This window comes from Mauremys mutica, chromosome 12, assembly GCF_020497125.1.
Source record: "Mauremys mutica isolate MM-2020 ecotype Southern chromosome 12, ASM2049712v1, whole genome shotgun sequence".
In the NCBI taxonomy this organism is placed as follows: Eukaryota; Metazoa; Chordata; order Testudines; family Geoemydidae; genus Mauremys; species Mauremys mutica.
The window spans coordinates 43,489,939-43,503,021 of record NC_059083.1 but is presented as its reverse complement, the minus strand read 5'-3'; positions in this window follow the sequence as shown (position 1 = coordinate 43,503,021).

Sequence of the window (13,083 nt, the reverse complement as noted above, 5' to 3'; positions counted from 1 at the left end):
GGGTGAGGTTCAAAATCACTCAGCTGGCCGGGCTGGGGCTGGGCTGTGAGCTGAGCTCTTCTGAACATCGAACCCAGTTCTGGGTGCTGAGCTCTTTGCAAAGTCTGCCCCAAGGGTGCGTCTAAATGGCCCCAACAGCCAGCTGCAGGCTATCAGCCTGAGTCATTACCCAGGGGGCTGGGTGGGCTTGTACAGACCCTGCTGCTGTGGCTTCACTGCCACCAGCACCCGAGCAAGCTGGAGTGTGTCTTCAGGTGCTGCCCTCACTCCTCCATTGCAGTGTGGCCACTCCCTGAGTCAGTAGAGCCAGGGGCAGGTCAGTGTAAAGCAGAGGTCCCCAATGCGGTGCCCACGGGCACCATGGCACCCGCCGGGGCATTTATGCGCACCCGCCTAGTGCCCAACGGGAGAGAAGCCACAGCCCCGTGCCTGACAAGCACAGAGAACTCAGGCTGTGGGCATGGCATTCTCTGTCCCCGGGGCCTGCCTAATGCCCAGCAGGGGAGAGAAGCTGCGGCCCTGCACCTGCCGGGGACAGAGAACTCCAGGGCTGCAGGCTGCTGGCGCCGGTGTTTCTCTGTCCTCGCGGCTTCTCTCGGCATTGTCCAGAGCTGCCGCCAAAAAAACCAAAAAAACGCCCCGACTCTTCTGTCCCAAGAATGGACTGAGTGCCGCCCCATAGCATGTGCTGCCCCAGGCACATGCTAGCTCCACTGGTGCCTGGAGCTGGCCCTGTATGTGAGTATTCTTCTGCTGCACTGATACTGATGTTTTCTTGTGCTTTGCAATTTATTATTTTTTTAACATTTTGCCTCAAAATGAGTGGTTCAAATAAAAGACAACGTATGCATTATTTCAACACAGAGTGGGAAGAATCCTATTGTTTTATTGAAAAGAAAGGGAAATGTGTTTGCTTATTGTGTGGGGGTACTATTGAAGTGCTGAAAAAATTAATGTCGAACACCATTTCCAAACTAATCACGGTTCTTTTGACATTAGCCATCCACTTAAATCTGAGTTGAGAAAGGTTTGATCTGAGTTGATTAATTTTCTTCTATCTCTCCAGCAATCTATTTTCACTAGACAAGTGGTAAAGTCTAAAGGTGCTACTATTGCTTCCTTTAAAATTGCTCATCTGCTTACAAAGAAGAAAAAAACCCTTTCAAGACGGTGAATTGTTGAAGGAAGCATTTTTGACTGGTGCTGATTGCCTGTTTCAAGGATTTCCTAACAAGGGCAAGATTTTGTCGGCAATACAAGACTTGCAGTTATCAGACAACACAGTTATGAGGAGGATACATGCAATTTCAAGCGACATGCAAACTCAGCTAAAGGATGACTTGGAAACAAGTGACTGGTTTTCACTGCAATTCGATGAGTCGACAGATACATTGGATACAGGGCAATTGGCAGTTATGGTGAGGATGGTATTTAGTGACTTCACCGTAAAAGAAGAGTTACTAAAAGTATTGCCTATGAAAGGGTGAACAAAGGGTGAGGACATCTGTAATTTATTCAAATCATATGCAACATCAATTAGTTTGCCACTACTCAAGCTGTCTGCGATCACCACTGATGGGGCACCAGCAATGATGGGCAGTGCCCGTGGATTCATTGCACTCTGTAAGAAGAATGAATCCTTTCCGAACTTTGTCTTATTACATTATCCACCAAGAAGCTTTGTGCGTCAAAGTTCTTTCTTTTCAACATGTCCTGAACGTCATTATTAAAATAATTAACTATTTGAGCGAAACCTTTGCAACACCGACTTTTTAAGGCCCTGTTGGAAGATGTTGATGATAAACAATCTATCTTATCTTGCACACAGAAGTACGATGGCTGAGCAAAGGTAAAGTTTTGCACATTTTTTAAGCCTAATTGAAGAAATCAAAGAATTTCTGAAGTCCACAAATCAGAACTTTGAGCAACTAGAAGACTCCAGCTGGTTAATGGACTTCGCTTTTCTTGCCGACATCACTGACAAATTGAACATTTTAAATCTTGAGCTCCAGGGAAAAGACAAACGTGGCTCAAATGAAAACTTTTGGAATCTGGTTGACCGAAAAAAGTTTCCTACCTTGAAAAATGTAGCATACAAAATAAAATCGTATTTCGGTTCCACTTATCTATGTGAAGTTCTGTTTTCAACAATGAACATCATAGAATCAAAATACAGATCTCGGCTTACAGATGCCCATCTTGATGATTGCTTACGAATGGGAATATCATCCTACTCTCCCAACTACGAAAAATTGGCTGAAGAAATGCAGTGCCAAAAATCACACTGACTTTATTAGGAAAACCACGTGAATTAATGAGACCTATTTTCCTTTAAGTGCTGATGAGCACGTATGATTGACTTGTGTTTAACTTTTTTTCATGTTTGTTTGTTTATTGAAATCCAGATACAAGTAACAATACAAAGAATATTTTTAATTAACCGTAACTGGCTATGTTAAAGTAAGAATAATAAATATATTTGGACCAGCAGTTCATCAATGTTTAACTTTTTGTAAATAAATAAGATGAAAACTGTTTATGATATTTATTTTGTAAAAACTCCTTAATTTTTCTTACAGGTAGATAAAAAAGAGCAAATTCACATGGTAAGGTGAAAGAGTAATTGACAAATAATTTAATAAATACATTTTACATGTAAAATTACCTTTTTTATCTTATGGATTCATATATTATGCAATATTAAATATGATGTTTTTCATATTATTTAATGTACAAATAAAAAATAAGCCTTGACAAATTGTTGGTGCCCGCCACACTCTTCTGAAAACATGAATGTGCTACTGGCCACATAAAGATTGGGGACCACTGGTGTAAAGCCAGGCAGAGCTCAGCCACTTCACAGCCTCTGCTGCCATCATGTGGCCACCTCGTTCCAGTCACTTGCTACTGTTACTGTGACTTTACATGTGCTTGTCTGTAGCCAAATGATGAACCCGGGGGACACAATGTCTGTGCCAGTTCACCTGTCTTTTACAGTGAAAACCCCACAGAGAGCGTGGGGTGTGTGAGGAAGACACTGGCTGGTCACTGGGCACATGGGCATGGGGCACTCGGCCAGGCTGAGTGAGGCCAAAGCCAGCCCTGACAATATCCTGGGCGCCCAACACCCATGTGAGCCCAAGGATGGCACCCGAAGGACTATTAGCACCAGCCCTAGGTCCCGAACATTGCAGCCTTAGGAGCAGGTTGTCAGAAGGAGCATCGCCCACATCCCGCTGTGACGGCTCCCCTTGGTGTCTGAGTGCCCAGCACTGGACACCCACATCCCCCTGCAAACACCCTGTGCAGCCCCCTGTAAATCTCTCCTGTTCCCTCAATTTCTCCCCACTCCACTGTGTCCATCCCATGCCACCCAAAATAACATACTGCGGCTTTACAAAGCACCCTAGACAACCCCACTATGGAACTGGCCGTATTAACTCTGAACTAAAACAAACCCTTTATAGTTTCACCCACGAAAGCTCATGCTCCAATACATCTGTTAGCCTATAAGGTACCACAGGACTCTTTGTCCCTTTATGGTACGTTTCTCAAAGAAGTAAATATCCTTACAAATCTGATAGTGATTTAACATTCCTTGCTTCATGGACAGAGGCCCAGTCTGTGTAACTCAACATCTGGCTCACGTTTTCTCTGTGCCTTTCCTATTTTTCTTTCTCAAGAGGAAAGTGAAGAACAAGAGAGAGATGATTGCAGGTGAATTTAACAAACTGCACACACTGCTGAGAGAGGAGGAGCAGCTGCTTCTTCAGAGTCTGGAGGAGGAGGAAAGGGAGACTCTGCAGAGACTACAGGAAAATGTAACCAAACTCTCCCAGCAAAGCTCCTCTCTGCAGCAGCTGATCACAGAGATCGAGGAGAAGTGTCAGCAACCAGTTATCGAGCTGCTAAAGGTGAGATGGCAATAAAATTCTCCACCCATCCAGAATTATGACTCAGATCCCTGGGTCTGGATTCCAGCAGTTGGAGTAAATGTGTTCTGTGGATTACTGACAAACAGAACATCCGGCTAAGGGCTCCATCAGTTCCAAAATATCCCAGTTCATGTTAGAGGGGAATTCTCCTCATGGAGACCCAGTGAGGCCATGGGAGATTAAATGGATGATACGAGAATGATACTGAGCTGAAACCATCCCTGCTCTGACTCCAGAACATTGAACCCAACACAGGTGATAAACACAGATACTGATGGGTTGGGTCCCTAGAAGGAAGAATCCTTTAGCTAAATTCCTGTCTCACCTACATAAATGAAACAAGTGTTAATGCAAAATGTCATAGGAGTTTTTACCACAAAACAGTGAAGCCTGGGAGGGTTGATTTGTTTTCTAGGTGAAAGGTTGATGCGCAGAGTGAAAATTCACTGGTTTTTACACATGGTTTTAACTAAGAACATTGATTCTCTTTCTCCTTCCAGGATGTGAAAACCACATTGAGAAGGTACGTTTCTGATGTTCATTGCTCTTATATCCCCGGTAGCGCCTCTGCGGTGATGTGTGTACAGAGCAGCTGAGTGATGATGGGACATTTTCTTCATAGGAGTGAGAATGTGAAACTCTGGGAACCAGAAGCTGTTTCTACTGACCTGAAGAATGTGTATAAAATCCCGGAGCGCTGCCCGGATATGTGAGAAATCCTGAAGAGATTCGCAGGTGAGTGGAAGATCCTGGGACATTGCGCTGTATTGTGCCTGGGGATCTGGACAGCGCCTGGGACCCCGGGACACGCACGGGCCCAATTGACAGGCTTGGAGCTGTGATAGCTGGAGGCTGATGTGCTCAGTGCTGGGCAATTTGCCTGATATTCGCACTCACTAGGGTTGTGAACTCTTCCAGACAGGATGTCATTGACACAAATGGGGATGCGCCATCACCACAGTATGGCGTCCGGTCCATTTGGTCCGGGAGAGTTGGCAACCCTAGCACCCACCTGCTGGTACTTGCCCAGGTATCTGACCAGGTCCCATCACTCTGACATCCTGACCCCTCCATGGCTGAGTTACTGGGTGTCACTGAGCCAGGTGCTGTCAGGCCTGGACTGGGCCCATCGTGCTGGGAGCTGCACAGACGGGTAACGGATGACGTGTCTGTGCCTCTCTCCTGGGACATGTGGGGGCTGCGTTGTGTGGCCACCGCTCAGCACTGCCCCATCCCCCATTAGCCAAGGCTGGCCCAGCTTTCTGAGCTGGAGGAGGGGCCGGTCTGGCTGCTGCGTCTGAGCTGGGCCGTGTGTTACTGGGTAACAAGCTGAATCCTACTGGCCCCTCGTCGGCTCTGAGCACAGCCCAGTGTGAGGTTGGATCAGTGGTTTGCTGCTCAGTGACTGAGACTCACTCACAAGTGTGACCCTGTCACAACGGCTGAGCGTGAGCTGCCCCCATCCAAACCCCTCCCACAACCCCAGCACGGAGACTGGGGGCAAAGGCAGAAACCTGACAGCGAGGAGAGACAGAGAACAAACTAAGGCAGAGGAGAGGGGGGACTGGGAAGGTTCAGTGAGCTCGGTCATAAGAACATAACATAAGAACATAAGAAAGGCGACGCTCGGGGAGGGGTTTGGCGGCGCGGCGCTCACGGGGGCGGGGCGGCGCTCTTTTTGTTTGCTTGGGGTGGCATAAATGTTAGAGCTGGCCCTGGCTAGGGTTTTTTGATAGCACTTTTTTACCTGTGAGAAAAGAAACTAACACATTTCATTAATGCCTGGCAGCGTTTTGCAAATCTTATAGCTGCTTGGGTACATTCAGGCCCCCCCTTGGTTGTCAGCCGAGTCTTAGCTGTGAGCAGTATCCTTGAACGGGGCCAGCATTTTATTTTTGGGCTGAGCTTGCTAGCTTTTTTTTTTTTAGTTAATTTGTTTTGGGGTTTTTTGGCTTTTTTTAACCTACAAAGGAAACCTTTTTATTTTTTTCTTATACATTTTTTTAATTAATGAACACATACACATTGCCATTATACAGTACATTAGTTTTATTATTTAATGTATGCCACATATATTTTTTCAGTAAAATAACTTCATTACAAAGCTTTGGAGCAACAAGCCAGGACAAGCACATCCACTTTTGAGGAGTCCACTCAGTACAACCTTTGGTGTTTAATAGCTTTCCTTTTTTTTTTTTTTTCAGCCCTCTGGCTAGAAATTTGAGGTAGCCAGAAGGATCCCATGTGCTATATGGGGAGTGGGTTAACCTTTCATGTCCTTGCTTCCAAAGACTGTTGGTGTGCAAATTTTAACAACAATTTTTTAATTAAAAGATTTGGCCAATGAAGTTTTTTTTATGCAAATGTATTAGACTTTAGTATATTACATTTTTTTCATTTATTCAAACACTTCGTATTTCAAGTTGAATAAAACAAGTATTTGCTTTTTGAGTTAACCCTTTTTTAAAATTTTGAACTAGACTATTTTATGAAAATATTAAACAGAACAATTTTGGCCACGAGACAAACACCACAAGACAGGACATAAAACACAGAACATAATTCCTATTGTGCCAGTAAATGCATGGTACGTTGAATGCTGTTCAGCTAGCATCCGTTTTTTTGTTGGGTTTTTTTGATTATTTGAAAGACAAAAGAAGAGAGGTTTACCACTCCTGGGCAGTCAGTTATTGCTTAACAAATTTTTTTTTATATACAAATACTCTTGTTGATTTTAGGCAAAACAGAGGAATTACCCATATTTTATTGTATTTGTCAGTTCTTGCTCTACTTCCACAACATGCTCAGCCACGTGCACACATACAAAACACCTTCAATGAAAATTGGATTCAAAAGTTAGGAAATACCAGAATTCAGGTTCCATGTGCGTTCTAAATTTGAACCCCCTTTTTTTATGCACTATGATACAGTTTCTAATGCCATGATCACATACTATTTCCCCTTGCCTCCAAGGGGACGGTACCCATGAGGCCGTCCTTTCTCTTCCTGGAATTCCCTGCCTCATTCTTTCCACACTTCCCAACTTTTGAAAGAAATGAGGCCCGGGTCCTACAAGCAACACCCTCCTTCACTGCACAACCCAGATTCATCCCCAGAGCAGGTGCCTCCAGTGCACTGAATGAGGCAAGAGTTCTGGTGTGGGGGAGGGGGAAATAGCATGTGATCATTTAATTAAAGATTTGTCATAAGGCATATGCACAAAGGGACCAAATTAAGGTTAACATAAGAATGGCCATATTGGGTCAGAATAAAGGCCCATCTAGCCCAGTATCCTGTCTTCTGACATTGGCCAGGGCCAGGTGCCCCAGAGGGAATGAACAGAACAGGGAATCATCAAGTGATCCATCCTAAGAACATAAGAACGGCCGTACCGGGTCAGACCAAAGGTCCATCTAACCCAGTATCTGTCTACCGACAGTGGCCAATGCCAGGTGACCCTGGGGGAGTGAACCTAACAGGCAATGATCAAGTGATCTCTCTCCTGCCATCCATCTCCATCCTCTGACGAACAGAGGCTAGGGACACCTTTCTTACCCATCCTGGCTAATAGCCATTTATGGACTTAGCCACCATGAATTTATCCAGTCCCCTTTTAAACATTGTTATAGTCCTAGCCTTCACAACCTCCTCAGGTAAGGAGTTCCACAAGTTGACTGTGCGCTGCGTGAAGAAGAACTTCCTTTTATTTGTTTTAAACCTGCTGCCTATTAATTTCATTTGGTGACCCCTAGTTCTTGTATTATGGGAATAAGTAAATAACTTTTCCTTATCCACTTTCTCAACATCACTCATGATTTTATATACCTCTATCATGTCCCCCCTTAGTCTTCTCTTTTCCAAACTGAAGAGTCCTAGCCTCTTTAATCTTTCCTCATATGGGACCCTCTCTAAACCCCTAATCATTTTAGTTGCTCTTTTCTGAACCTTTTCTAGTGATAGAATATCTTTTTTGAGGTGAGGAGACCACATCTGTACACAGTATTCGAGATGTGGGCGTACCATGGATTTATATAAGGGCAATAATATATTCTCAGTCTTATTCTCTAACCCCTTTTTAATGATTCCTAACATCCTGTTTGCTTTTTTGACCGCCTCTGCACACTGCATGGACATCTTCAGAGAACTATCCACGATAACTCCAAGATCTTTTTCCTGACTTGTTGTAGCTAAATTAGCCCCCATCATGTTGTATGTATAGTTGGGGTTATTTTTTTCCAATGTGCATTACTTTACATTTATCCACATAAAATTTCATTTGCCATTTTGTTGCCCAATCACTTAGTTTTGTGAGATCTTTTTTAAGTTCTTCACAATCTGCTTTGGTCTTAACTATCTTGAGTAGTTTAGTATCATCTGCAAACTTTGCCACCTCACTGTTTACCCCTTTCTCCAGATCATTTATGAATACATTGAATAGGATTGGTCCTAGGACTGACCCTTGGGGAACACCACTAGTTACCCCTCTCCATTTTGAGAATTTACCATTAATTCCTACCCTTTGTTCCCTGTCCTTTAACCAGTTCTCAATCCATGAAAGGACCTTTCCTTTTATCCCATGACAGCTTAATTTACGTAAGAGCGTTTGGTGAGGGACCTTGTCAAAGGCTTTCTGGAAATCTAAGTACACTATGTCCACCGGATCCCCCTTGTCCACATGTTTGTTGACCCCTTCAATGAACTCTAATAGATTAGTAAGACACGATTTCCCTTTACAGAAACCATGTTGACTATTGCTCAAGAGTTTATGTTTTTCTATGTGTCTGACAATTTTATTCTTTACTATTGTTTCAACTAATTTGCCCGGTACCGACGTTAGACTTACCGGTCTGTAATTGCCGGGATCACCCCTAGAGCCCTTTTTAAATATTGGCGTTACATTAGCTAACTTCCAGTCATTGGGTACCGAAGCCGATTTAAAGGACAGGTTACCAACCTTAGTTAATAGTTCCGCAACTTCACATTTGAGTTCTTTCAGAACTCTTGGGTGAATGCCATCTGGTCCCGGTGACTTGTTAATGTTGAGTTTATCAATTAATTCCAAAACCTCCTCTAGTGACACTTCAATCTGTGACAGTTCCTCAGATTTGTCACCTACAAAAGCCAGCTCAGGTTTGGGAATCTCCCTAACATCCTCAGCCGTGAAGACTGAAGCAAAGAATCCATTTAGTTTCTCCGCAATGACTTTATCATCTTTAAGCGCTCCTTTTGTATTTTCATCGTCAAGGGGCCCCACTGGTTGTTTAGCAGGCTTCCTGCTTCTGATGTACTTAAAAAACATTTTGTTATTACCTTTGGAGTTTTTGGCTAGCCGTTCTTCAAACTCCTCTTTGGCTTTTCTTATTACACTCTTGCACTTAAGTTGGCAGTGTTTGTGCTCCTTTCTATTTGCCTCACTAGGATTTGACTTCCATTTTTTCAAGGAAGTCTTTTTATCTCTCACTGCTTCTTTTACATGGTTGTTAAGCCACGGTGGCTCTTTTTTAGTTCTTTTACTGTTTTTCTTAATTTGGGGTATACATTGAAGTTGGACCTCTATTATGGTGTCTTTAAAAAGGTCCCACGCGACTTGCAGGGATTTCACTTTAGTCACTGTACCTTTTAACTTTTGTCTAACTAACCCCCTCATTTTTGTATAGTTCCCCCTTTTGAAATTAAAGTGCTGGGCAGTTGAGATGTTCTTCCCACCACAGGGATGTTGAATGCTATTGTATTATGGTCACTATTTCCAAGTGGTCCTGCTATAGTTACCTCTTGGACCAGCTCCTGCGCTCCACTCAGGATTAAATCTAGAGTCGCCTCTCCCCTTGTGGGTTCCCGTACCAGCTGCTCCATGAAGCAGTCATTTAAAGTATCGAGAAATTTTATCTCTGCATTTCGTCCTGAAGTGAAATGTTCCCAGTCAATATGGGGATAATTGAAATCCCCCACTATTATTGGGCTCTTAATTTTGATAGCCTCTCTAATTTCTCTTAGCATTTCATCATCACTATTACTGTCCTGGTCAGGTGGTCGATAATAGATCCCTACTGTTATATTTTTACTAGAGCATGAAATTTCTATCCATAGAGACTCTATGGAACCTGTGGATTCGCTTAAGATTTTAACTTCATTTGAATCTACACTTTCTTTAACATATAGTGCCACTCCTCCCCCTGCACGGCCTGTTCTGTCCTTCCGATATATTTTGTACCCCGGAATGATTGTGTCCCATTGATTGCTCTCAGTCCACCAGGTTTCTGTGATGCCTATTATAACTATATCCTCCTTTATCACTGTTGTGTATTTGGTTGTCATGGGTTTTGTTACTATGGCAACTGAGTTAGACTATTAAGGGATAGCTCAGCCAGTTTCAACTGGCTGAGTGAGCTCTCTGTTTCTGTAAATAAAATGGAGGTTTTGGTTAGCTGTCTGCTCTCTGGCCTCAAGTGATTGTTTCATACACCGGCTGCCCCAAGGACTTAACACTGGCGACGAGGGTGGGATCCTGGTGCTGCTCCAGTAACAGAAGGAAGTAGAAGTCAAGGTAAAGACCAAACAAAGAAAAAAAGCTGCTTGTTTGCACTGACTGTGAAAGTGAAACTAAAAATCATGGCTACTCTGACCAGGCCCCTGGAGCCTTTTGATGAGAATACAGAGCAGTGGCATGTGTATACTGAGCGTTTTGAGCTTTTTGGTATTGCAAATGACATTACAGAAGCGAAGAAGGTGCCAATATTCTTAACTGTTGTAGGGGCTAAAACCTACTCTCTGCTACACAGCTTACTGCACCCTGTTAAGCCTGAGACTAAATCTTACAGTGACATTGTGGAAATCCTGGGGTCTCATTTCTCCCCAAAACCACTGGTAATTGCTGAAAGATATAGGTTCCACAAAAGAGACCAAAAGGAAGATGAAACAGTTGTACAATTTGTAGCCATTTTAAAAAAGCTAGCAGAACACTGTGAATTTAAAGAGATGTTAAATGATGCCCTGCGTGACAGGTTAGTGTGTGGCCTCTGCAGTGAAGCTATACGGAAGCGCCTACTGACAGAGGCTCAGCTTACATTACAGAAGGCTGTTGATATTGCTGTCTCCATGGAACTGGCTACAAGGGAGGCACAATACATCGGTGCATCCCCTAGGGTGCAAAAAGTGTCACAAGAACTGACCCACAAAACGGTGCAGAGTCAAGAATGTTACCGCTGTGGTAAGCTGGGTCACCAGGCATCAGAATGCTGGTGTAAGGACCTGGTGTGTCGACACTGTGGCAAAAAGGGACACATTGAGTATGCCTCTAAACAAAAGAAAAAGAGGCCTGTGGTCTGGCCGACAAAAAGAGGAACCTTGCATACCCTAGAGCAGACCCAGGATGATCAAGGTGACACCTCCTCACAAGAGGAAGTGCCACTGCATGTTTTGTCTTTGGCAGCGGGCTCACATGAATACTGGGTAACCCCCTTATTGGAGGGCAAACCTATACACATGGAACTAGACACCGGTGCAGCTGTCTCGCTGGTTCCTGAGACTGTGTATAAGGAAAAGCTACAGCGTCTTCCGCTTAAGGCAACAAAAACTGTTCTGAAGACGTATACAGGTGAAGCTGTGCCCATGTTGGGCACTATTGATGTTAAGGTGGAGCTCAATGGAAAGGCGGCTAAATTTCCACTGTTTGTGGTGAGAGGTAACTACCCAGCCTTAATGGGTAGGTCTTGGCTTGGGAAGATTCAGCTGAACTGGGCAGAAGTGCACCGGATGACTAAAGAAGAAACCAGTCTAACCCCTATACTAAGGAAACATGCTGCTGTTTTTGGAGATGATTTGGGAAGTATGAAGGGAATCACTGTGACATTGAACATTAAACCTGGCAGTCCACCAAAATATCTGAAAGCCCGAACTGTGCCATATTCCATCAGGCCAAAAGTTGAAGCAGACCTGGAGCGCCTGGTCACCAATGGAGTCCTAATACCAGTTACCCATAGCTCATGGGCCACTCCTATCGTTCCAATAGTGAAGAAAGATGTCTCTCTCCAGATTTGCGGTGATTTTAAAGTCACTGTCAACCCAGTGTTGTGTGCAGAGCAATACCCGCTTTCCCGCATCGATGACCTCTTCGCAGGCCTGGCTGGGGGACAAAAGTTCAGTAAGATTGATCTGAGTCAAGCATATTTACAGATGCACGTCGATGAAAAGTCCCAAGAGCTGTTGACTATTGTGACTCATAAGGGGCTTTATCGATACTGTCGCCTAGCCTTCAGAATCACATCGGCTCCCGCCCTGTTCCAGAGGGCTATGGACCAGATCTTGTGTGGCTTGTCAGGAGTTCAGTGCTATCTGGATGATATCCTGGTCACTGGAAGAAATGAAGAGGATCACTTAAGGAATTTAGAGGCTACCCTACAAAGACTGGAAGAGTATGGCCTACGAGTTCGCAAAGACAAGTGTGAATTCTTCAAGCCCTCTGTTGAATATTTGGGACACATCATCGATTCTGCAGGTCTTCATAAGGCCCCTGCAAAAGTTAAAGCTATTGTGGAGGCTCCCCCACCTCGAAATGTAAGCCAGCTGCGCTCATTTCTAGGACTACTGAACTATTATGGAAAGTTCATCTCACAGTTAGCCACACTGCTAAAACCACTTCATGAGCTCCTTGGGCAGAACAAGGCCTGGAAGTGGACTGAAGCCTGTGATGTTGCATTTAACAAAGCTAAGGATGCATTGTTAAATTCTGAAGTTCTAACGCACTTTGATCCATCCTTACCCCTGCAATTGGCCTGCGATGCTTCCCCTTATGGAGTGGGAGCGGTCGTGTCACACATTATGCCTTCGGGAGAAGAGAGACCTATTGCTTTTGCTTCACGCACTCTAAGCAAAGCAGAAACTAACTACGCCCAAATCGAACGTGAGGCATTAGGAATTGTTTTTGGAATTAGGAAGTTTCATCAGTACCTGTTTGGGCGAAAGTTTACTCTTCTTACAGACCATCGACCTCTGACATCAATTTTTGGACCCTACACAGGCATTCCTCCATTAGCTGCTAGTCGTATGCAACGTTGGGCATTGATACTTTCTGCACACACATATGAAATCAAATATCGGAAATCCACTCTGCACGGCAATGCAGATGGCCTCTCAAGGTTGCCTTTACCGG